General features: G+C 45.5%; 1 non-coding gene across 1 annotated transcript; it reads left to right on the plus strand.

Annotated features, from left to right (window-relative positions):
* Nucleotides 1–18,250: 18,250 nt before the first annotated feature.
* trnan-guu (transfer RNA asparagine (anticodon GUU)) lies at nucleotides 18,251–18,324 on the plus strand. Its single transcript has one exon. It is a non-coding gene; the product is annotated as a tRNA-Asn (tRNA).
* The last annotated feature ends 5,289 nt before the right edge of the window (nucleotides 18,325–23,613 follow it).

Consider the following 23,613-nt stretch of genomic DNA (forward strand, 5'->3'; position numbering starts at 1 on the left):
AGAGAAAACACATGCAGACACTGGGAGATTGTGCAAACTCCTCACAGACAGCTATCCAAGGCTGGAATCAAACCTGGGTCCCGTGCGCTGTGAACTGCAGTGGTAACCACTGAGCCACTACATATTGCAACCCGAAGTTGCAAGCAGGAGGTTGGGAGAATACAGCCTCAGAATGTGGAGTAGTCAGCTTTTTGGGTATTAACCCTTCTTCAGGACTGAAACGTTAACTTCTCCATGAGGAACGATTTATGGGAATGATGCTGGGGGTTGTAGGGTTTGAGCTCCAGGGAGAGGCTGAATAGGCTGGAGCTGTTTTCCCTGGAGCATCGGAGGCAGAGGAGTGACCTAATAGAGGTTACAAAATCATGAGGGGCATGGACAGGGTAATAGACAAGGTCTTTTCTCAGGGGTGGGGGAGTCCAGAAGTAGAGGGCATAGGTTTAGGGTGAGAGGCGAAATATATTAAAGAGACAACGTCTTCATGCAGGGGTTGGTACATATATGAAATGAGCTGCCAGAATATATGGGTCAGGTACTGTCAAATGGGACTAGATTAATTTAGGATATCAGGTCAGCATGGACAAGTTGGACTGAAGGGTCTGTTTCCATGCTGTACGTGTCTCTGACTACTGGTCCTCATGTAATTTTAAAATAGGGTCCAAGTAACTTTGAATAGTTCAATCTTATTGAGCTCACTTCCTGAAAAGTTTCAAATGAATCATCTGAGCGATACTGTTTAAACATGCTAAGTTGGACAAAGTATCCCATCAAGTTCAACACAAACCCAGAGTTGAAGAAGTCAGAAGTCAGAACACCAAGGGGACCAAACTGATCACAATATTCCAGGTGCAACCTTATCAACGTCCTGTATAACTACAACATAACTTGCCAACATCTATACTCAATTCCCTAACTGATGAAGGCCAGTGTGCTGAAACCTTTCTTCACTGCCTTGTGTACCAATGTAATCAGAGATATAGGACCTACTTTAAACTGATCCACAATCCAGCTTCTGGGAGCCCAGAAGCAGAGTAGTGCTGCGTGAGTGTGCTGGGCACATAACCCAGAGGTCGATGGGTAAAAACCATGTGATGCTATTGCCCAATATCTCCGTAAGCTGCTTTCATTTACAATGGTGCTCTGTTCTGTATGTTGCCTTTGCATCTGTTTCCCAAAGCTTCTTCAGTGGAGGAGTGGCAGCTGGAGCCCAGGAGATCAACGACCCGCCGGAGCTTGAGGAAGGTCCAAGCTCCAAGAAGCCGGCGGTAAGGCTGGAGGCTGGATTTGCTCAAGGCTTGTATTTTTAACTCATTTAAATGGTACCTCCTGTATGGGGCTATGGTTTACATTAAAACCGGAGGATCATATCAGAGTGTTTATATTTAGCAGCAGTAGTTGGTAAAATACACTCCCTGGAGGAGCACCCTCTATGATGCTGCATTTCTTGCTTTATGCCCTTCCCCCATTTCTTATCTCCCAGCTTGGTTTTATGTTTTTTTGGTTAAATTTAATTTCATATTAATCAGACTGGGTATTGACTGTGTGCTATTAATTTGCTTCTTCGAATATTGAAAGTCAAAATTAATGGTGTAATTTCATTTCTGATGTCAGAGTTTGACATTGAATGTGCAGATGTGAATACCAGTAAGTTGTGAAAATACATCAAGAACTTATGGTTTTTAACAAAACGAGCAGTTCACTGATATTCATGGCATTGTCTTATTTGGGAGTGATGATTCAAATCTGACCAACAAACCGTTTCATGCAGTCACCCAATTTAGTTAAAATTTTCATTAATTTAATTAAAGAAAAGAACTCTGGCAGGCTAAGATTTATGCAATCTATTTATAAGATTATGTCCATTGCTTGCAATATGGTCTCATCCACATTGGGGAAACTGGACGCCAACTCGCGGAACGTTTCAGGGAACTGCTCTGGGACACTAAAACTAAACGACCGACGCCTGCGGCTGAACGCTTTAACTCGCTCTCCCATTCCGCCAAGGACATGCAAGTCCTGGGCTGCCTCCACTGCCAAACTCTTGCTACCCGACGCTTGTAAGAAAAACTCCTCACCTTCTGACTTGGGACCCTCCAACCACATGGTATCAATGTAGATTTCATCAGTTTCCTCATTTCCTCTCCCCCACCTTGTCCCAGATCCAACCTTCCAATTCGACACCAACCTCTTGACCTGTCATACCTGTCCACCTTGCTTCTCACCTATTTGCTCCACCCTCATCTCTGACGTATTGCCATCAATCCCTACCTCCATCTACCTATTGCATTCCCAGCTGCCATTCATCCAGCCCCACTTCCTTCCCATTTACCTCTCAGCCCCCTTGGGCCACCCTTTATTCCTGATGAAGAGCTTATGCTCTAAACCAAGACTGTTATGAAACAACATTCTCAACAAATAGGAAATAGCTCCCAAGTCAGATTTCATTCCCTCTTCTGTTTCCCAGTTCATTCAGAAATAAGAAATATCTTTTTCTTCCACTAGAAAGTGATCTTCCACTTTGCGCTGTCTGAAGTGTTATGCCACATTATTACTTCAGCCACCTTTTAAGAATCGTTTCAACCTGTTTTTCTAACAATTGTGGAGGTGACCAAAAGCAAACATTTCACTCCTCCTCAATGTCCCATTTCTCCTCCTATGAGCCACTTTGTCATGTTGTCTATGTTACAAGCAGCCGAGTGCACTTGGTTTCTGAATTGAAATTTGGCCATTGAAGTGATCAGAATTAATATATATCGATGGATAGCTGTGTCTGCACTAACTGTAATTATCCACCAATACGATGTCGTTTGTTCCACCAAAACTGGAAACAATGATTTGTGATTATATTGCAGTCGGATGTAGAAAATCATCCCAGCGATCTTCACGTTTTCTAGTTTACTGTGGCCATACAGCATTGCGAGGCAGTTTGATGTGACTAAAACTTGGATGGAAAGAATGTAGATTGATGAGAAGTCAAAATGGCAGTGTCTCTGGCCACAATCGATCTGTCTGGCTTGATTTTATGAGTGGCGGCTGTTCAAGAGCAACTTCCACTCCATCACTTCAACCAGCAAGAGGAGATAAGTGTGAACACAACATTCCAACTGTGACATATACGCATTGCTTCGATGTTATTGATCAAAATCCTGGAACTCGCTCCTGAACCTTTATTATAGACCACATCATATTTGTGAAGCAATTTAAGAGGCAGCTCACCACCACTCTTTCAAGGACGGTTTGGGAAGACTTGCTGGCAGAGCCAATGATATGCACATGATATTGGAAACAGTCTAATCGTATGGATAGATGATTGGCTAACCAATGATACAGGAGGGATAAGGGGCATGCTCAGGATGGCAACTTACAACTAGCAACGTTCCACAGGGATCAGTGCTGGGGCACAAAATTATTTACTACATGGAAATGAATTACTTGGATAAGTAAAGTGAATGTACTATTGCCAAGATTGCAGTAGAGACAGTTGATTAGAATGCAGGTGGTAAGGATGACATGAACTCTTCATCCAAGTTCAGTGAGTAATCGGGAAGGCAAAAGGGAGATTGGCCTTTAAATGGAATATAAAAGTAGGGAGGTTATAGTGAACCTCCGCCTGGAGGTTTTGATTGAAAGTGCAGTGAAGATTCAACCAGCTGACATTGGATCTGAATCACATGTAGATCAGACCAGGTTTGGACAGCAGGAAACCAGATAAGTTTTTACAACAAACCACAACGATTTCATCATTTGACTCTTAAATCCAGATTTATATTGAATTCAATTCCACCATCTGCCGTGCCAGGTTTTGAACCCAAGTCCCGTGAACATTACCTGGGTGAATGGTCTGGTGACAATAAAGTGGCCATCGCCTCCCCTGAACACATTGGCATATTGTGTTCAGAGGTAACAAAGGAGCAAGAGGTTTCAGCAGCTGCTAAGTTGTTGATATTACACAAGGGAACATCAACACTCTCAGTAATGGCACATACTGAAGCCAGGGCCCTTTCTCAGAGGTAAGGGCTCGGGATCCACAAGAAATAGGAACAGCAATACGCCATTCAGCCTCTTGAGCCTGCTCCTCCATTCAGTAGGATCGTGGCTGATCTGGCATTCCCCACATCCACTTTTCTGCCCTTTTCATGTAACTGTTCATCCCCCGACTGATCACGAATCTATCGATCCTAGTTTTAAATGTGACAAGAAGGATGTCAACAGAGTTACTAGGGTTGGGGGAGGGGCGGGGGGTGCTCAGGTCGAACTTGGGGACTAAAACAATGGCTTCACACTTCACAATATTTAACTAAGGGAATGTTTATGGTTATCCAATGCTGGAAATTGGGCAGGCATTCAGATGAAATTATTGGTAAATTATGAATGACAGAGGAGTCGGGAGAGAAGTGGTGTTCAGGCACAGTTGGATATCATCAGTATAGATGCCAACACCAGCAGCTACGGTTAAATAAATAAGAACGGAAGACACTGAAAGCAGACCCTCCCAGAGGATACAGCGATATTAGAGAGGGTCAGTACTGTCATTAACTCTGATCAAGGCTGTCCGCAGGTCGACGAGGGAATGTTCATCATTGTCACCGTTACAAAGGATGTCAAATATGACCTTGCTAAGAACTGTTTCAGGGGTAGAAACCAGACTCGAGGGCTTTAAACACAGAATTCTGGAAAAGCTGGGAATGGCTTATTCAACAATGTTGCATCCAAACCAACACTTCCATTGGTGCGATAATTATAGAAGTGTTTTGGTTTTTATTTAGATGATTCTCAGCAATACTGAGTAAGAAGCAACAAAATTAACACAAGAAATATTGCAATTGCTACAATATGCCTGCTCCCAATAGGAGGCCACCTGGTGTTCACTTAACTGTCTGCAAGGCGCAATATTGGAAAGGAATTATCCAGTTCATAGCTATAAGAGGGGAGACACAGACTGCTTGATACAAAGGGCGGGAGTCGGCCACTCGGCCCTACGAGCCTGCTGCAACATTCAATAAGATCATGGCTGATCTGAATACAACCTCAGCTCTACATTCCTCCACATCCCCGACAATCTGTCACCCACTTGGTAAGCAAGAACCTGTCTACCTCTGCCTTAAAGACTTTGAATTCACTGCCTTTTGAGGAAGACACACAACCATCAGAAAGAAAAAAAATCATCCTCATTTTTGTCTTCTACTTTTAAAATATGACCCTCTATTTTCAGATATTAAGATGGGGATACAAGCTGCATTCAAATAATACCTGTGGTACAGTTAACTATCTCAAAGTGCTTCACGTGAACATAATGAGAATTCCTTTAAAAATCACAAGAGTGGAGCACAGATTAGGACAGGTGGCCAAAAACTTGGTCAAAGGAGCAGGTTTAGGGCAATCTTTTAAACAGGTTCAATTTCCCAAACATCTGAGGACTAAGACATAAAGAGCAAACACAAAATAGCAAAGGATGGGAAACAACAGTGTGGACATAATGTCACAGGATGAGTAATCCAGGGAACATGAGTTCAAATCCCACCACAGCAAGAGGTGAGATGTGAATAATTCAAATCATAAATGGGGAACACATAATTAGTCTCAGTATGGTATCGATGGCACTGACGTCAATTGTCATAAAAGCCCATGTTCAACAATGTCCTTTCAGGAGGGAAACTGCCATGCTTACCTGGTCTGGCTTACATGTGACTCCAGACACACAGCAATGTGGTTGACTCTTAAATTGCCCTCTGAATTGGCATAAGCAAGACACCTTGCACTTAAGGATGGATAAGAAACATCAACCTTGTTAAAGTGTCAGAACAGAAATTGCTGGAGAAACTCAGCCAGTCTGGCAACACCGGTGGAGAGAGAGAGAGAAAGAAACAGAGTCAATATCCTGGCCTGCGTCCAGAACAGTTGTGAAGAAGGGTCACAGCACTTGAAATGCTAACCCTGCTTCTCTCTCCACTTGTGCTTCCAGTCCTATTGAGTTTCTCCAGCAATTGGTGCATTTTTGTGTTTCAGATCTCCAGCATTGCAGTTCTTTATTACACTGACTTAGGGAAGCTCAAATCCGATAAAAGAATAAAGCAGAAGGGCTGGAATTACTCAGCAAGTCTGGCGGCAGCTATGGAGATAAAAACAGTTAGTTCTTCGGGTTATTGAATGATCTTACATCGGGGACAAACTTTTGGCAAGCTGCAAGAGTAAAAGGCACTGATGTAACTTCAACATCTGGGAGAACTCTCTCAGCCATGGAGGTCAGACTGACTCAGCATTCTGGTCCTGCTCATTACCTGTTAACTTCTCCATTTGTTGTTCTTGTTATATTTCTACATGGTTAACACATTCCTATGTTTTAAAATGATATTCCAAACTGACAGGAATTTTCCATGTAAGTAATCATACATTAGAGGGTTTGGAACGTGAATGTAACTTTTAAACAAAAAGTATTTATGCATGCATGGTGTGTGGGCATCGCTGGCAATGCTTGCATTTATACCATCCTTAACCACCCTGTGGTTGGTTGGAAAAGTGAATGAAGGTGTCTGAGATTGTCTTGATTAGCACAGCAATCTCAAAGATGGGTGTGCTCAGGTAGAAGTACCCTCCACTCCCACAGCAAGTCTGCATTCACTTCAATTACAGATGCCATCTCACACTCCCAGGAAAAGGACAGCATGGGATTACAATCAGAATAAAGCTTCCTCTACTCTTAAATTGAAAGTGAAGCTACCTCAACACTGTCCCCAACAAACACTGTCAAGACAGAGAGAGCATTGGGTTAGATACAGAGTAAAACTCCCTCTACACTTCCCCATTCATTCAGTCCCTGGACAATGACAGCAAAGGGTTAAATAAACAGTACAGCTTCTTCCATTATGACTGACACTTAGTACGTTCTACACCAATCCTCAAGGATAATTCAGAACTGAGCCTATTATCTGGTACTGAATTCACACACCCTAATGGGAATGACAGCAACAGAAAATCAGGTAAAACACACACAATGTACAACAAAACTAGACCGTTATTGGGATCTAAGATATTTAAATGAGAGGAGATATGATCCCTGCAATGATCTGAATGTGAGCTGAACAACTTTCTCACTTGAACAATATTCTCTGGGAATGCAATGTCCACCTCACTGCTGTCTATTCAATTCCTCTGCTCTCGTTCAGGGCTGAGTTGCGGCTGACCACATGGTGGCGTGGGCATCAAGAGGTTAGACAATTAAGGTCAACTTGGATTGAGGGCATCCTGTGTCATGCCAGTGAGGTCGAGGGCCGCTGATTTACTCAACTTATATTCGGGGACAAGGGGATGTCAGGCTGGGCTTGTATCAATTTGCATTTAGAAGAAACAGATGATCTGATGAAGCTGTATAACATCTGGAGAGGACTTAATGTAAATGTAATGTCCATTCATTTCTAGCCAGAGACTAGCCTCTCATTTAAGATAGGAGAGTTTTGTTTTTCTCTCAAGTGTTCCCAAGTCTATGAAATTCACTTCTTTAGAGAGCAGCATGTGGTGGTGGCACGGTGGTTAGCACTGCTGCCTCACGGCATCAGTGATCTGAGTTTGAACCCACCCTCGGGCCGACTCTTTGTGAGGAGTTTGCACATTCTCCCCTTGTGTCTGCGTTGGTTTTCTCTGGTGGTCTGGCCTCCTACCACAGTCCAAAGGATGTGCAGGTCAGTGTAGATTGACCATGGGAGATGCAGGGTTACAGAGATAGAGTAACGAACTGGTTTTGGGTGGGACGGTCAGTCAATGTTGACTCGATGGGCTGAATGGCCCACTTGCACGCAATTGACCTATATCAATCAACAGTATACTCTTGCTTTATGGTTACTGGCATCAAATTACATTCGTGGTTTTGGTTATTTCATCTCTTACGTCATCATATTCAACCAACTGCAGCATCTCGAAACTTGCTTAATTACAATATCCAATATTAGCAGAGTACTTTTTCTTTTTGTCACGACCATTATCTTGAAATCTGACGTGTGACCTCTTCATTGCTGTCAAAGTTCCTTATTTGTCCCTCCATTGTCATGGTCTTACTTTGTTGAATGACTTCCTGGCTTTTGCATTTAAGACTCTATATTCTGCCCTCGTCAACACTTTCCCTTCCAATTCTGTACTAAGGATTTCATGAAAAACCTCAGAGTGTGGTGAGACTGTGGAACTCACTCCCATAGTGAATAGTTGGGGTGAAAGACATTACAACTAAGGGTAAGCAACCAAATACAAATGAATGTCACTCTCACCAGATTCACAACACAGTGAAATTAAAACATGCAATGTCCCTCAATTTCTCAACTGTTCCTAACCAGACTTGATGAAGAACAAATCTTGCACATCAACATTATAATTTAAACAAAAACCAACAATTATAAATACGGCAACTTTTCTAGGCCAAAGTTAAGTAGATAATCTAATTAATAGCAATGAATTAAACCCTTTGATCAAGTCCCCCATCATCTCAGAAATAGAAATTTCAGCGGCAAATTAAGAAAGAATTTTTTTAAAAAACTTACCAATTCAAACAAACAGTTTCCAACAATGTATTGCCAAGCCTTTGTGCAATACTTGGACTATGAGTTTTTCACAGACACGTAACTGTAAATCCAATTTAAAAGTCACTGCTGAATGTGACGAGACACCCCAAAGTATTCAGTCATTTCTTACAGGCTGGGACTCATTCCCAGAAAGAACCAACAATTCTTTAACTGGACAGTAGAATCTCGAGAGAACAGCTCCTGGGCTCAACAAGCAGCAACGCCCAATGGAAGCAAAGTTGGCGGCGGGGCAGGGCGGGGCAAGGGCATACAACAAAAAAGCCCACTGACTCTCCCACTGCACAAACACACTGTCAGAATGCACAGGGGCTCAGTCCTGGGAGTGACCCACAGCAGTTTCATCAAGAGGGCCACACTTGATGAACAGATCTTGCACACCAGAATTATAATTTAAACAAGAACAAACAATTATGAATACCGCAAATTTACTAGGGCAAAGTTAAACAAGATAATCCAGTTAATAGCGATGATTTAAGCCTTATGATCAAGTCCTCCACCATCCCATAAACACAAAATTAAGGTGTAAATTAAGGAAGAGAATTTTTTAAATTATCAATTGAAGCAATCAATTCCCAACAATGGATTGCCAAGCCGTTGGGCAATTCTTCGATGATGAGTTGTTCACAGGCACATAACTGTAAATTTAATTTCAAAGTCACTGCTGAATGTGAATGGACACCCTGAAGTATTCAGCTATTTCTGACAAACTGGGGCTCGTTCCCAGACAGAGCCAATAATTCTTTAACTGGACAGAAAACACTAGAGAGAACAGCTCCTGGTCTCAACGAGCAGCAGTGCCCACTGGAAGCAAAGTTGCGGGGGTGGGGAGCACGACGGCATAAAACAAAAAAATCCGACCGACTCTCCCGCTATAAGCACTGTCAGAATGGGCAGGGGTTCAGTCCTGGCAGTGACCCACAGCAGTTTCACCAGCAGAGTCAGATTGTTGGGAGCACTGGTGTGCCCACTGGTGCTTCTGCAAGGTGCAGAATGATGAGAACCTCCGCCTGCACTCGGGGCAGATGAACGGCCTCTCCCCGGTATGGTCCCCGCCTGTGCCTCAGCAGGTGGGAGGAATTGCTGAAGGCCTGCCCGCACTCTGGGCAGGGGAAGGGCCTCTCCCCGGTATGGACCCGAAGGTGGGATGCCTGGTTAAAGCCCTTCCCGCACTTGAGGCAGGAGAACAGGCTCTCCCCGGTGTGGACCCGCTGGTGCCTCAGCAGGGCAGAGGTATCGTTGAAGGCCTTCCCGCACTTGGAGCAGCTGAAGGGCTTCTCCAATATGTGGACCCGGCAGTGGGTCAGCAGAACGGAGGAATAGCTGAAGGCCTTCCCGCATTCGGGGCAGGAGAATGGCCTCTCGCTTGTGTGACCCGCTGGTACCTCTGCAGGACAGAGGAAATGCTGAAGGTCTTCCCGCACTCAGGGCCGCTGAAGGGTCTCTCCCTTATGTGGACCCGCTGATGGCTCATCTGGCGGGTGGAATTGCTGAAGCCCTGTCCTCACTCAGAGCAGGAGAACAGTCTCTCCCCGGTGTGACTGCGCCCATGAGTCTCCAGGTCAGATGGGAAACGGAAGCTTTTCCCACAGTCGCCACACTTCCACGGTTTCTCCACGGGACGGGATTCCTTAGGTTTCTCCATGACCGAAGCTTCACCTGCACACAAACGCGTGTACAGTACCTCTCTGCCGTGAATTCCTCTTCCCAGTCTGTATAACATTTACTGGCTCCACAATCAAAGTGCTGCAACAGTAGGGTCTCTCTTCCAGTCTCACTGATGCTGAAAACGTACTGAAACAGGAACTAAAACGCTTGGTTCCTTCTCACAGAATCATGGTCGAAAATTGTTATAGTCCCGATGGATTCAGTGACTGTCAGACATTGACGTGAAATTGAGGACAGCAAATGCTGGAGAGTCAGAGTCAAAGTGCAATGCTGGAAAATCACAACAGATCAGGCAGCATCCGAGGAGCAGTCGAGTCAATGTTTCAGGCAAAGCCCTTCAGATATTGATATTGAAACTTACGTCTTCAGATCTTCAAATAATCTGTAAAAAGTGATTACAAAAATCATCACTGTCAGTCCAGGTTAGAAATTCCAACAAGCAATTCTACTTTACGCAGAACATTCTTTTCTTTTTCCACAAAATTGAAAGCACCATCCCACCCCCTCTCACCCCTCTATTCTCACTCCGCTCAAACTAATTCTCCCCATGGTACTGATTCAGGATCTTACAGAGACCGAAAAGTGAAAACATCAAGACAGACACCTCTGAATTTTGGATGCCTCCACCTGAAAGTTAGTATCTTTCACGATATGTAGCAGTGAGTAAGTCTGATTTTGGGAAGCAAAAAAAGTATCAATTCAGGATGAACCTTCAATGCAGCTTCTTGAGAAACATCCAGACACGGAATGGTTAACATCTGGGGAGGTGGAGGGAATGAGATATCAAGGCATTGCCACCGACACCAGACAGAAACTGAACATACAGGCATGGCAAACATTACGGGCAAGCCAGAGTCATTGAGATGCACAGCACAAAAACAGGTCCTTCAGTCCAACTCATCCGTGCCGACCAGATAGCCTAAATTAATCTCGTCTCATTTACCAGCATTTGGCCCATATCCCTCTGAACTCTTCCTATTCATATATCCATCCAGACGCCTTTTAAATGTTATAATTGGACCTACATCCACTACTTCCTCCGGCAGATCATGCCTTACACTTGCCTCTCTCACGCCAAACATACTACCCTCCTGTTCTGGACTTCTCCCATCCCTGGGAAATGACCTTGTCTATTTAACCTATCCATGCCTCGCATGACTCTATAAACGTCTGTAAGGTCACCCCTCAGCCTCTGGTATACCGGGGAAAACAGCTCAAGTAATGCACTGCGTGTACTTTTAGCTTCACACTCGCTGAACCTCCCTCCCGTGTAAAACATTGTTTCCCTCCCCAACACTGTCCATGGGAAAAGCCAAGAGTGCTGAGACTCTGGAGTTGGGGGAATGCCACGTAGAATTCCTACAATGTGGAAACACGCCATTCAGCCATACAAGTCCACACAGACCATCCAAAGTGGAACCCATGCATACAATTTCCCCTATCCCATTATACTACACTGACTGCACACTCTGGGCCCATTTAGTGTGGTCACTTCTCCCGAAACCGCACATCGTTAGACTTTGGGAGGAAACCAGAGCAGCCGGAGGAAACCCACGCAGACACGGCAGGGAGAATGTGCAAACTCCACACAGATAGTCGCCCCAAGTCTGGAATCGAACACGGGTCCGTGGTGCGGGAAGGCAGCAGTGCTCACCACTGATCCATCGTGCGACTTACGTGTGCAAAAGGAGGTGGGGCCTGGGAACTTTGTTAATTGTACCGCACAGTGGATTGTTGAGCCAGGTTAAATCTCACAGGATCCAGGGAGAGCTAACCAACTGGGTACAAAATTTAGAAGCGCGTTGTTGTAGGTGCTGGAATCCTTCCTGAAAACAACAAATGCTGAAGATCACAGTGGGTCAGGCAGCGCTGTGCTACTCTATGACCGGATAGTGTGGATGTGGAGATGATGTTTCCACTCGGAGAAGGGTTGAGGATGCCAAGTCATTGAGGGCACTTAAGACAGAGATAGGTTCTTGATTAGTAAGGGGTCAAGGGTTATGAGGAGAGGGCAGCAGAATGGGATGGAGAAATACATCAGCCATGATCGACTGGTGGAGTAGACTCGATGGGCCAAATGGCCTCATCCTGCTCCTGTGTATTATGGTCTTAAAGCGGAGCAGTAGTCTTAAGAGGTTCTCACAAATTATTTCAGAATCCTGAAGAGGAGTTGTTGGATTGGAAACCTTAACTCTGCTTTTTCTCCACATATGCTTCCAGTCCTGCTGAGTTTTTCCAGTGTTGTCAGTTTTTGTTTCAGTTTTCCAGCATCCACAGTTCTTTGTCTTATTTATCACAGTCATTTCTTGCCTTTCCCAAGTGTCTGGAACTTCATCTCCCTGATCTACAAACTGTTCAGTTACCCTAGAAATGACCACTACCTCCTTATCAGAGTAGATCCCTTTGTTGCAAAATGATTGTTCAATTCTGTGACCAAAATAATTGCATTCGTAATTACTTACAACAGGGACTCTCAATATCTCAGGCAAGAACACAGCCAGATTTTTTCAGACAGTACATTTATGTGATTTGATACAAATCCCTATTCCCTACTTTACCAGCGTGCTGCTGGGAATGGAGGGTTTGAGTTAAGAAGAAGCTGGGACATTTTTCCAACGAAGCCTAGCAAGTTGACAGATAACTTTATAGAGATTTTTAAAATCAGGAGGGGGACAACATAAGGTGTCATTTCCTGGAGGCTCAGAATATTTTATTGCTCCAGAAGGTGTAAAAGGGGGTCAGAGATTCAGCAGAAATCGAGTAGAGCTGAGAACAGACAACATTTTCCTCTGTGGGAACAGGGGGACCAGAGGACAGAGAAATCAGGACCTGAAATCGAGCTGACACCAGACTACCATGTTATCAGTGCTTTGACAATGGTACTTCTGTGCGGGGCAGGTTGAATTATGAATTGAATAGTAACTTCCTCAAGGAGACTGTGCAAAAAGGCCCGGGCTTGTCTCTGTGGCGCAACTGGTCAGCGCGTTCGGCTGTTAACCGGGAGGTTGTTGGTTCGAGACCACCCCGAGGCGGCGCGTTTGTTGTTCACGCTCCAACCGCTTTCTTGGCTGCAAAGATGCGCGTTTTTAATGGTGTCAGGAAAATGTTTCCCAAACGGAAATCTTTTCCACTGAGGAAGCACAAAGGGGTTTCTGAATTGATTGAATTTCTAACGTAAAGGAATGCGGATGCTGACAGTCCGAGACAGAAAGCGAAACTGCTGGAGCAACTCAGTAGATTTGGATGTTCCTGGATGAGGAAAAAAAAGTTCTGAAATGTTGTCTCTGATTCTCTTTCTACAGATGCTGCCTGACCTGCTGAGTTGCTCCTGCAATTTCTGGTTTTGCTTTTAACTGAACGTCCATTTCATCTTTCGGGATGAAGCACCCAGAATCGCCATTTGCAGATATTTAACCCTTTCGAAAACTGTGAAGTGATTGGATTCAAACAAACTCTGCAATGATTTACTCTTTCTCAGCTACACGGGCAGAGAGACCTGCGAAATGAAGCTGTCAGTGTGGTTCTGTATTGGTGGGCAGAGTGGTGAATGCGATGGACATGAAATCCATTGCGGGTTCCCCACGCAGGTGTGAACCCTGCCGACTACAGTTGAGAACTGTCGTCAGAAAGAAAGGGAGATTGTTTCACGGATTTTTAAAGATGCAAATCAGTGGAGGGGTTTAAATATTTCAATCACATTGGGACTGATCGGGAATCTGCAACCCACTGCCTGTCAGGGTGGAACAAGCAGATATCCCCAGAGCTGCTTTTGAGGATATGAGCCAAGTGTTTGGAAATGAGACTAGAACAGTGAGGGGCGTGAAGTCGTGGTCGAAATGAGGCAGGCACCTGAGGACAAAGGTGTTTTATTTGCCAGTGAAAGATACTGCTTCACAAAGTTGGGTCGATGGAAGGGAAGCAGTGATGGTGATTATCTTTGGCTGTTCACCTTGTGAATGTTCCCATTGCTGTGCATGTCCGTATAACGTCAGAACTCTGCAGCATGGCGGCGTCAGGTCCGCACAGTGCCAGGGGCGCAATGGATGACGCATGTGACTCCACCTACATGTTTGAAATGCAGCTCACAGCTTCTTCACACACCCCAATTAATCTTTCTCATTGTCCTGAAGCCGGCATACGGTTTGAATTCCTGATCTGCAGGAACGAGACTCTTTTCACTGTCTCGCGTCAGTAAGTGTCCCTGAGAACATCAGAGTCACGTCACAGCGCTGTCAGAGGAGGGGAAGCTGAAAGAGCCCCACACGCTGCTCACGGGCACATTTCACTTTCCCCAACTCACCGCCCCAACCACTGCGGCTCCTGGGAGTGGAAAGGGAAGAAACGCCAAAACCCAGTCTCAGCTTTGTAAATCTTCAGGAAATAAGAAAACTGATTATCCCTTCCGGTCTTCCATCCTGGCCTGACAGTGTTGATTTTAAATGGCTGTCCAGTTAGTGCCGATTCGTTTTGGCTGAAAAAATCTTCCTTATCTCATCCCAGCATTTCTTGCCACAGAGAACTGTGCGGCAGAGTTCATGTATTTCCTTGTATGGTATTTTGTAAATAACATTCGTTTGCGGGTTGTTTGTATAGGGTATTTAAGGTTCACTAGCCGTTGTTTAATGCTGAGAGGGTTGAGTTATCTGGAAATCATTTCACAGATGTCTTTAATGTAAAGTAATGTGGCTAGGGTTTCTGCAGACGTTGTGTCTGCTAGTGTCAGTTTGTTGATGTGAAATCGTCACACTGGGTTTATTGGGTAGGCAAAAGTGGGGACTGCAGATGCTGGAAACCAGAGTTTAGATCAGAGTGGTACTGGAAAGGCACAGCAGGTCAGACAGCTTCCGAGGAGCAGGAAAATCGACATTTCGGGCTTAAGCCCTTCATCAGGAATAGAGGCAGGACGCTTCCAGGGATGGCGAGATAAATTGGGGGGTGCTGGGCCGAAGGTAGCAAAGAGTACAATAGGTGAATGGGGGTGGGGATGGAGGTGACAGGTCAGAGAGGAGGGTGGAGCGAACAGTTGAGAAGGGAGATTGGCAGGTAGGGCAGGTCATGAGGACAGCGCTGAGCTGGAAGATTGGAACTGAGGTAAGGTGGGGGGAGGGGAAATGAGGAAACTGGTGAAGTCCACATTGATGTCCTGGGGTTGAATTTATCCGAGGCGAAAGGTGGGCGTGCTTCCTTCAGGCATCGGGTGGGGAGTGAGCGGCGATGGAGGAGGCCCAGGACCTGCATGTTCTCGGCAGAGTGGGAGGGGGGTTGAAATGTTGGGCCAGAGGGTGATGGGGTTGATTGCTGCGGGTGTCGTGGAGATGTTCCCTCAAGCGCTGTGACTTGACACTGCGAGGAGTCTCCAGTCTCCCCAATGTAGAGGAGACCGCATCGGGAGCAATGGATACAAGCAATGACATTGGTGGAAGCCTTCTCACGATCGTGGCCCAGGTTCGATTTCCGGGCAGGGAAGCAATTTACATTAGAGCTGTGAGGTGGCACTGCTGTCTCCCTGGTGGTCTAGTGGTTAGGATTCGGCGCATTCACCGCTGCGGCCCAGATTCGATTCCCGGTCAGGGAAGTGTTTCTCTGTGAATCGTTTGCCTACCCATTCTCCTTAAATGCGCTGTACAGTTCCTTATTGGCCTTCGTCGTTACTGGCTACTGCAGTGTGTCGTGCCTCGTTGAAATAGTGTCCTGATTCAGCTTGTTTTTATGTGTCGGGATCATTGCTTCTGTAGCTAAGTACTTGATTCGTGTGTGTTGTTTTCCTGTCGACGCTGTTTTGAATTTACCATTGACTGCTCGCTCTACTGTGACATCTAGGAATGGCACTTTGTTGTTGTTCTCCTCTTTTGTGAATTTTATGCCAGTAAGGATATTGTTGATGGTGTTGTAGGTTTCCTCTAATTTACTTCATTTTTTGATGACAAAAGTGTCATCACTGTGGCGGACACAAAGTTTGGTTTGGATCGTTGGAAGGGCTGTTGGTTTGAGACTGCATTATTGCTTCTGCTAGGAATCCTGATACTTGTGGTTTCATGGGTGTTTCGTTGATTTGTTTGAGGCTTGTTACTGAATATGAAGTGGGTGGTTAAGGCACAGTTCCACGAGCTGGATAGTGCTATCTTTGCTGATGAAGTTGGTGCTGTATTTGTGTCTTTGGTTCTTCGAGTAGTGTCTCCAGTTTTCTTTGGCCACGTTGATGTTAATGGATGTGAACAGGGCTGTTATGTCAAAGGACATCATTATTCCATCCTCTTCTAACTTAGTGTCTTTGGTGTTCAGGAATTCTTGGATGGAATAAATGGAGTGGCGTGAATCGTCGACTTGGTGTTCTAGTCTTCAGTGGAGGCCTTTGACTAGTCTGTATATTGGTGTTCCAAGTAGTGAGACTATGGCCTGAGGGGGGCTCCTGGTTTGCAGAGGAGGAGAACAACAACAAAGTGCCATTCTTAGATGTCACAGTAGAGCGAACACTCAACAGTGAACTTCAAACTAGCGTCTACAGAAAAACAACACACGCAAACCAAGTGCTTAACCACAGAAGCAATCATCCCAACACCCACAAACGAAGCTGCATCAGGACATTATTTCAATGAGCCACTACACACTGCATTTCGAGGATTATAAAATCATGAGGGATACGGATGAGGTGAACAGCAGGTGTCCTTTCCCTCAGCTGGGGTTTTCAGGATCAGGGAGCAAATATTTTGAGGTGAGTAGAGAAAGATTTTATAAAGACAGGACAAGGATCGTTTTTTAAGAGAGTGGCCTGAGTGCAGAATGAATGTCCAGAAGAAGTCATAGAGTCATAGAGATGTACAGCACAGAAACAGACTGTTTGGTCCAACTTGTCCATGCCGACCAACTATCCCAAAACAATCTAGTCCCACCTGACAGCGCACGACCCCATATCCCTCCAAACCCTTCCTATTCATACACCTAACCAAATGCCTTTTAAATGTTGCAATCGTACTAGACTTCACCACTTCCTCTGGCAGTTCATTCAATAAACGTACAATCCTCTGCGTGAAAACGTTGCCCCTTAGATCTCTTTTGTATCTTTCCCCTCTAATGCTAAACCCATGCCCTCTCGTACTGGACTCCCCCACCCCAGGGAAAAAGACTTTGTCTATTTATCCTATCCATACCCCTCATGATTTTATACAAGCAGAGTTACAACGTTTGGATAAGTACATGAATATGAAAGGTTCGAAGGTTTATGGGCAAACACTGGTAGGTGGGACGAGTTTAGTTTGAGAACATACTCAGCATGGACGAGTTGGATGAAGGGTCTGTTCAGTGCTGTCATACTCTGTGACTGACCTGTACTGGTCTTAAAACCATTTTCTTACCTCCCCCCATAACAATCCACTTCTTTGTTGTTCAAAACTCAGATGAATTTACCCTTGAATATGTTCAATGACCCCACTTCTGAACTGAATTCCTCTTCGTAATATACCACTTGCCTCGCTCATTGCCTGCTGCATCTGCCCGACAACTGGCATTGACTGGAATGGAGGGACTCTGACACCCCTTTATACATCCACACATCATTCCTGATGAAGGGCTTGTGCCCGAAACGTTCACTGTCCTGCTCCTCAGATGCTGCCTGACCTGTTCTGCTTTTCCAGTGCCACATTTTTCGACTTTCACCTCTAGTCCTCACTTTCTCCACATTCCAATATATCACCATTTAAACAATGCACTGCTTTTTTTTAAACAGCCAAGGCTATAACAACACATTGCGGCACTGCACTTGCCATGTGTTTGCCAATTGAGATACAGACCTGGACCAACTTCGGGAAGAGGCAAAACACTGAGTTCTGAACAAAAACGGTAGCACACTCAAAACGTCGGCTCTGTTTACCTTTCCACGGATGCAGCTCGACCCGTTGGCTTTCTGCAGTATTCGCCGTGTTTGAACTGATAGAAGACAATGGTAATTCTGGGCGGGAAGGTTAAATTGTTAATTGAATAGTAGCTTCCTCAACGAGACTGTGCGGGCGCTGGGCGGACCTGTCTCTGTGGCGCAATTGGTCAGCGCGTTCGGCTGTTAACCGGAAGGTTGGTGGTTCGAGACCACCCGGAGACGGGGCGTTTGCTGTTCACGCTCCTACTGCTTTCTTGGCTGCAAAGATGCGCGTTTTTAATGGTGTCAGGAAAATGTTTCCCAAACGGAAATCTTTTCCACTGAGGAAGCACAAAGGGGTTTCTGAATTGATTGAATTTCTAACGTAAAGGAATGCGGATGCTGACAGTCCGAGACAGAAAGCGAAACTGCTGGAGCAACTCAGTAGTTTTGGATGTTCCTGGATGAGGTAAAAAAAGTTCTGAAATGTCTCTGATTCTCTTTCTACAGATGCTGCCTGACCTGCTGAGTTGCTGCTGCAATTTCTGGTTTTGCTTTTAACTGAACGTCCATTTCATCTTTCGGGATGAAGCACCCAGAATCGCCATTTGCAGATATTTAACCCTTTCGAAAACTGTGAAGTGATTGGATTCAAACAAACTCTGCAATGATTTACTCTTTCTCAGCTCCACGGGCAGAGAGACCTGCGAAATGAAGCTGTCAGTGTGGTTCTGTATTGGTGGGCAGAGTGGTGAATGCGATGGACATGAAATCCATTGCGGGTTCCCCACGCAGGTGTGAACCCTGCCGACTACAGTTGAGATATGTCGTCAGAAAGAAAGGGAGATTGTTTCACGGATTTTTAAAGATGCAAATCAGTGGAGGGGTTTAAATATTTCAATCACATTGGGACTGATCGGGAATCTGCAACCCACTGCCTGTCAGGGTAGAACAAGCAGATATCCCCAGAGCTGCTTTTGAGGATATGAGCCAAGTGTTTGGAAATGAGACTAGAACAGTGAGGGGCGTGAAGTCGTGGTCGAATTGAGGCAGGCACCTGAGGACAAAGGTGTTTTATTTGCCAGTGAAAGATACTGCTTCACAAAGTTGGGTCGATGGAAGGGAAGCAGTGATGGTGATTATCTTTGGCTGTTCACCTTGTGAATGTTCCCATTGCTGTGCATGTCCGTATAACGTCAGAACTCTGCAGCATGGCGGCGTCAGGTCCGCACAGTGCCAGGGGCGCAATGGATGACGCATGTGACTCCACCTACATGTTTGAAATGCAGCTCACAGCTTCTTCACACACCCCAATTAATCTTTCTCATTGTCCTGAAGCCGGCATATGGTTTGAATTCCTGATCTGCAGGAACGAGACTCTTTTCACTGTCTCGCGTCAGTAAGTGTCCCTGAGAACATCAGAGTCACGTCACAGCGCTGTCAGAGGAGGGGAAGCTGAAAGAGCCCCACACGCTGCTCACGGGCACATTTCACTTTCCCCAACTCACCGCCCCAACCACTGCGGCTCCTGGGAGTAGAAAGGGAAGAAACGCCAAAACCCAGTCTCAGCTTTGTAAATCTTCAGGAAATAAGAAAACTGATTATCCCTTCCGGTCTTCCATCCTGGCCTGACAGCGTTGATTTTAAATGGCTGTCCAGTTAGTGCCGATTCGTTTTGGCTGAAAAAATCTTCCTTATCTCATCCCAGCATTTCTTGCCACAGAGAACTGTGCGGCAGAGTTCATGTATTTCCTTGTATGGTATTTTGTAAATAACATTCGTTTGCGGGTTGTTTGTATAGGGTATTTAAGGTTCACTAGCCGTTGTTTAATGCTGAGAGGGTTGAGTTATCTGGAAATCATTTCACAGATGTCTTTAATGTAAAGTAATGTGGCTAGGGTTTCTGCAGACGTTGTGTCTGCTAGTGTCAGTTTGTTGATGTGAAATCGTCACACTGGGTTTATTGGGTAGGCAAAAGTGGGGACTGCAGATGCTGGAAACCAGAGTTTAGATCAGAGTGGTACTGGAAAGGCACAGCAGGTCAGACAGCTTCCGAGGAGCAGGAAAATCGACATTTCGGGCTTAAGCCCTTCATCAGGAATAGAGGCAGGACGCTTCCAGGGATGGCGAGATAAATTGGGGGGTGCTGGGCCGAAGGTAGCAAAGAGTACAATAGGTGAATGGGGGTGGGGATGGAGGTGACAGGTCAGAGAGGAGGGTGGAGCGAACAGTTGAGAAGGGAGATTGGCAGGTAGGACAGGTCATGAGGACAGCGCTGAGCTGGAAGATTGGAACTGAGGTAAGGTGGGGGGAGGGGAAATGAGGAAACTGGTGAAGTCCACATTGATGTCCTGGGGTTGAATTTATCCGAGGCGAAAGGTGGGCGTGCTTCCTTCAGGCATCGGGTGGGGAGTGAGCGGCGATGGAGGAGGCCCAGGACCTGCATGTTCTCGGCAGAGTGGGAGGGGGGTTGAAATGTTGGGCCAGAGGGTGATGGGGTTGATTGCTGCGGGTGTCGTGGAGATGTTCCCTCAAGCGCTGTGACTTGACACTGCGAGGAGTCTCCAGTCTCCCCAATGTAGAGGAGACCGCATCGGGAGCAATGGATACAAGCAATGACATTGGTGGAAGCCTTCTCACGATCGTGGCCCAGGTTCGATTTCCGGGCAGGGAAGCAATTTACATTAGAGCTGTGAGGTGGCACTGCTGTCTCCCTGGTGGTCTCGTGGTTAGGATTCGGCGCTTTCACCGCTGCGGCCCGGGTTCGATTCCCGGTCAGGGAAGTGTTTCTCTGTGAATCGTTTGCCTACCCATTCTCCTTAAATGCGCTGTACAGTTCCTTATTGGCCTTCGTCGTTACTGGCTACTGCAGTGTGTCGTGCCTCGTTGAAATAGTGTCCTGATTCAGCTTGTTTTTATGTGTCGGGATCATTGCTTCTGTAGCTAAGTACTTGATTCGTGTGTGTTGTTTTCCTGTCGACGCTGTTTTGAATTTACCATTGACTGCTCGCTCTACTGTGACATCTAGGAATGGCACTTTGTTGTTGTTCTCCTCTTTTGTGAATTTTATGCCAGTAAGGATATTGTTGATGGTGTTGTAGGTTTCCTCTAATTTACTTCATTTTTTGATGACAAAAGTGTCATCACTGTGGCGGACACAAAGTTTGGTTTGGATCGTTGGAAGGGCTGTTGGTTTGAGACTGCATTATTGCTTCTGCTAGGAATCCTGATACTTGTGGTTTCATGGGTGTTTCGTTGATTTGTTTGAGGCTTGTTACTGAATATGAAGCGGGTGGTTAAGGCACAGTTCCACGAGCTGGATAGTGCTATCTTTGCTGATGAAGTTGGTGCTGTATTTGTGTCTTTGGTTCTTCGAGTAGTGTCTCCAGTTTTCTTTGGCCACGTTGATGTTAATGGATGTGAACAGGGCTGTTATGTCAAAGGACATCATTATTCCATCCTCTTCTAACTTAGTGTCTTTGGTGTTCAGGAATTCTTGGATGGAATAAATGGAGTGGCGTGAATCTTCGACTTGGTGTTCTAGTCTTCAGTGGAGGCCTTTGACTAGTCTGTATATTGGTGTTCCAAGTAGTGAGACTATGGCCTGAGGGGGGCTCCTGGTTTGAAGAGGAGGAGAACAACAACAAAGTGCCATTCTTAGATGTCACAGTAGAGCGAACACTCAACAGTGAACTTCAAACTAGCGTCTACAGAAAAACAACACACGCAAACCAAGTGCTTAACCACAGAAGCAATCATCCCAACACCCACAAACGAAGCTGCATCAGGACATTATTTCAATGAGCCACTACACACTGCATATAGAGGATTATAAAATCATGAGGGATACGGATGAGGTGAACAGCAGGTGTCCTTTCCCTCAGCTGGGGTTTTCAGGATCAGGGAGCAAATATTTTGAGGTGAGTAGAGAAAGATTTTATAAAGACAGGACAAGGATCGTTTTTTAAGAGAGTGGCCTGAGTGCAGAATGAATGTCCAGAAGAAGTCATAGAGTCATAGAGATGTACAGCACAGAAACAGACTGTTTGGTCCAACTTGTCCATGCCGACCAACTATCCCAAAACAATCTAGTCCCACCTGACAGCGCACGACCCCATATCCCTCCAAACCCTTCCTATTCATACACCTAACCAAATGCCTTTTAAATGTTGCAATCGTACTAGACTTCACCACTTCCTCTGGCAGTTCATTCAATAAACGTACAATCCTCTGCGTGAAAACGTTGCCCCTTAGATCTCTTTTGTATCTTTCCCCTCTAATGCTAAACCCATGCCCTCTCGTACTGGACTCCCCCACCCCAGGGAAAAAGACTTTGTCTATTTATCCTATCCATACCCCTCATGATTTTATACACGCAGAGTTACAACGTTTGGATAAGTACATGAATATGAAAGGTTCGAAGGTTTATGGGCAAACACTGGTAGGTGGGACGAGTTTAGTTTGAGAACATACTCAGCATGGACGAGTTGGATGAAGGGTCTGTTCAGTGCTGTCATACTCTGTGACTGACCTGTACTGGTCTTAAAACCATTTTCTTACCTCCACCCCATAACCATCCACTTCTTTGTTGTTCAAAACTCAGATGAATTTACCCTTGAATATGTTCAATGACCCCACTTCTGAACTGAATTCCTCTTCGTAATATACCACTTGCCTCGCTCATTGCCTGCTGCATCTGCCCGACAACTGGCATTGACTGGAATGGAGGGACTCTGACACCCCTTTATACATCCACACATCATTCCTGATGAAGGGCTTGTGCCCGAAACGTTCACTGTCCTGCTCCTCAGATGCTGCCTGACCTGTTCTGCTTTTCCAGTGCCACATTTTTCGACTTTCACCTCTAGTCCTCACTTTCTCCACATTCCAATATATCACCATTTAAACAATGCACTGCTTTTTTTTAAACAGCCAAGGCTATAACAACACATTGCGGCACTGCACTTGCCATGTGTTTGCCAATTGAGATACAGACCTGGACCAACTTCGGGAAGAGGCAAAACACTGAGTTCTGAACAAAAACGGTAGCACACTCAAAACGTCGGCTCTGTTTACCTTTCCACGGATGCAGCTCGACCCGTTGGCTTTCTGCAGTATTCGCCGTGTTTGAACTGATAGAAGACAATGGTAATTCTGGGCGGGAAGGTTAAATTGTTAATTGAATAGTAGCTTCCTCAACGAGACTGTGCGGGCGCTGGGCGGACCTGTCTCTGTGGCGCAATTGGTCAGCGCGTTCGGCTCGTAAACGGATGGCTCATGGTTCGAGACTGCGCAGGGTCGGCATGTTTTTTGTTCACGCTCCTGCTGCTTTCTTGGCTGCAAACTTGCGCGTTTTTAATGGTGTCAGGAAAATGTTTCCCAAACGGAAATCTTTTCCACTGAGGAAGCACAAAGGGGTTTCTGAATTGATTGAATTTCTAAAGTAAATGACTGCGGATGCTAACAGTCCGAGACAGAAAGCGAAACTGCTGGAGCAACTCAGTGGGTTTGGCTGCACCTGGATGAGGAAAA

Source organism: Chiloscyllium plagiosum, unplaced genomic scaffold, assembly GCF_037043375.1.
Source record: "Chiloscyllium plagiosum isolate Xiang-an unplaced genomic scaffold, Cpla_swu_hap1 HiC_scaffold_27, whole genome shotgun sequence".
Classification (NCBI taxonomy): Eukaryota; Metazoa; Chordata; class Chondrichthyes; order Orectolobiformes; family Hemiscylliidae; genus Chiloscyllium; species Chiloscyllium plagiosum.